We start from the raw sequence: 3,225 nt of genomic DNA, 5'->3' as shown, positions 1-3,225 counted from the left end.
AATAAAGCTTAATGCAGAAAAGCAGGAGCATGATAACCTAAAAAAATTGTGTCATAGATGTCCATCAGTTGCACGCGATTGGCTACAATCAACGCTGTAATTAGAAATCAGCTCTTCATACAGAGCTTGAACACAAATAAGCACAGGACCGTATAAAAGCAGCTTCGCATCAGCTGAGGTGAGTCGAAATAGTCTTGGCTGGATCCGCGTTCCGCCCGCTCGTATTATTTCCCGATCCGCACCCGAACCGCAAGTGACACATGAAAAGCCTAATTATTCCGCCCGTTACATCAAATATTATGGGTTCACCCGACGGGTGATGGTTCTGACACCATTCCGCCGAATAACGCTTCATGAGCGGAAGAAAAAGCAATATTTTTGCTCATGAAAAAGCAATAATATGGACTGGACATGGATGAGTTTGTGACAGAATTCTCTAAAAGGAGCAGAAAGTTAATGCTGTGAATATTATAGTGATATGAATATCTTTTTGTGTTTTCATCAAATCTTAAGTTACTAAATTGTAAAATGTAAAATAAATTTAAATGTTAAAAAAAGTAAATATATACTGTACATAAGAATGTAAAAATAAAAATGTTATTTACATTTTTTAATTATTGCAATATTAATACGAGACGTAGGAATAATTCAAAAAGCTAAATAGTTCTTTTTTAGTTCTTTAGGGATCTCCTTGAGTGTGGCTCACAGAGCCAAAGAGGTTATGTTGGGTTGCATGTAGAGTTGAAGAACGGAGGTTTTTTTTTCTGCTGGGATAACTCGTTTGCCCACAAGGGACCATTTCCATTATAGCATTGAGGTCCTAGTTCATTTCGACAGACTTAAAAAATGCAGTAGAACCACCCCACAACATATTTCATTTCAGAAGTAAATAATGAAGTGTCAACATGTTTCAATTTATGACGCAAAAGTATGCAGCAGTCAAAATCATAAGCCGCGTAAAAGGATGCAATGCACTTTGATTACCATTAAAACGAAAAAGAATCTTACTCTTATAAATTCTGTTGGTGTAACCTAATAGTTAATAGAACATTTATTTCTATAGATAATTAATGTAATAACAAAGTATATATGTTATTTAAATACACTGGTATTATTGCAAGTTTTTCTCTGTGCAAAGTACATTGTTGAAACTTAACTGAAATAAATACTTTATAATAAATAAATTGTTCAATTGAAGTATATTATTATTTTAAATAATATCAGTATGGAAACCTTTATAAAATTACAATATATCAGAAAGTGAATAAAAAAATGAAAAATATATTAGGCTACTTGAAAGGCTTCCCTTACCAAAATTTACAATGCAGTTAAAACAAACAAAAAACATACTGTAGTAAAATAAAAATAAAACCATAGTTTTCAAAATTAAACTATATGTTAACATAGTAAAACTGTGGTTTTGCTAATATCAACACACCAAAAAAATGGTTACTACACTTTGCCACAAAACACATGGTTAATTTTTTAAGTTGAATAACGTGTATTTCTTCCAGGGCTGGTTAAACAAACTATAATGCAGGCTGACTGATGTGAGGGGATTTTGCAAACGCTCATTGCAAATAGTGCTTTAACAATTCATGTTACACGTGCCTTCAGATAAAAATGGACCGTAAAACTGGACAATACAGTAAGTTATTTAATAAAGTCTGCTTATGTTTCATCATGAATGTATTTGTTAAGTTTAATTACGCTGTATTTGTTTGAAGTTATGTTTTTAACAAAGTTACAAAGTTACAAAAAAAATCTTGGAACGTTAGAGAAATCGTCTCGGTTACGTTTGTAACCTCGGTTCCCTGATGGAGGGAACGAGACGTTGTGTCGAACCGACAGATGGGGTTCGTCCTTGAGAACCAATCACTTCCGACTTCTTAGAAAAGGCCAATGAAAATTGGCGAATGAAATTTGCATGCCGGACTCCGCCCCCGGATATCCGGGTATAAAAGGGAGACGGCGTGCCTCATTCATTCACCTTAGTTCTGAGGAGCCTGAGACCTCTCACGACTGCTGCAGTGGACAGCACGTGTTGTGGCAAGAGGACACAACGTCTCGTTCCCTCCATCAGGGAACCGAGGTTACAAACGTAACCGAGACGTTCCCTTTCTGTCGGTCTCTCGACGTTGTGTCGAACCGACAGATGGGGTTCCAATGGAAAACGCCATAACACTGTGCCCTGTCACAATCTCAACGAAGCGACGGTGACTGGCCTGGGCGTGTCAGCCGTGACGCTACCGCGAAATTGTAACCTACCAGTGGGTAGGTAGGGGGTCCCAGAGCTTTCTTGAAAGGTGGGAAGGCCCCTACCTTCGGCCTCACAGGCGGCGGCCTTGTTTCTCTAACAGCGAGAAGCCGCCCGGAACCGTAAGGCCACTGGGTAAGCGCTACTTCCTCAAGCGGGGGATGCGCTACAGAGACCACTTCCTACCACAGGGAGGAGAGACTAGTGGAGATACCAACATGGTCTCACCGATGGGAGAGAACTCAAGGGAAGAAAGTGCGGACTGAAGGAGTTAACCGCGAGGTGGAGGTCCACCTAAGGAGGTCATGGGTTACCAAGGTGGGAACCAGCATGAGGATACATCAGACGGAACCGCCCTACTGGGGGGTTGCAACGTCTGGTAGCACTAGGTCCGGTTAGAGCTATGTTGCGAATAACTCCGGAGATACCCAGCCTAAGGGGCAGGGCTGCTCTGCCCAGCCCGCCCGCAGGAGGTGCTTGCTAGTGATGGATGGAGTGCCTGTTCTTCACCCAGTGGGAGAAGAAGGGAGGCTAGTAGTATGCTGTCCCCCTTAGGAGAAAGGGGGGGGGTACTTTCATAGGCGTACACCCTACCGGCCGCCGGTCTTGCCTGATGCCTGCAAGACTCGAGCCGATACCGGTTTTACGCGGAGGCTGTAGCACCTCGCGAAGGTGATGGGTGTAGCCCAACCCGCAGCTCTGCAGATGTCTGCCAGAGAGGTGCCTCGAGCCAGTGCCCACGAGGAGGCTGTACTCCGTGTGGAGAGAGCTCTCGCCCAGTGGGCGTAGGCGATCTTAGGACAGGTACGCCAAAGTGACGGCGTCCATGATCCAGTGCACCAATCTCTGTTTGAGACAGCCCTCCCTGCTGATCTCCAAAACAGACAAAGAGCTGCTCAGAGCTTCTGCGGCTCTGCGTGCGGTCCAAGCAGAGGCGCAATGCACGTACTGGACACAACACGGATGGG

Source organism: Triplophysa rosa, unplaced genomic scaffold, assembly GCF_024868665.1.
Source record: "Triplophysa rosa unplaced genomic scaffold, Trosa_1v2 scaffold110_ERROPOS82188, whole genome shotgun sequence".
NCBI classification, from domain to species: domain Eukaryota; kingdom Metazoa; phylum Chordata; class Actinopteri; order Cypriniformes; family Nemacheilidae; genus Triplophysa; species Triplophysa rosa.
The sequence above is the reverse complement of the archived record's forward strand: the minus strand, read 5'-3'. Positions refer to the sequence as shown.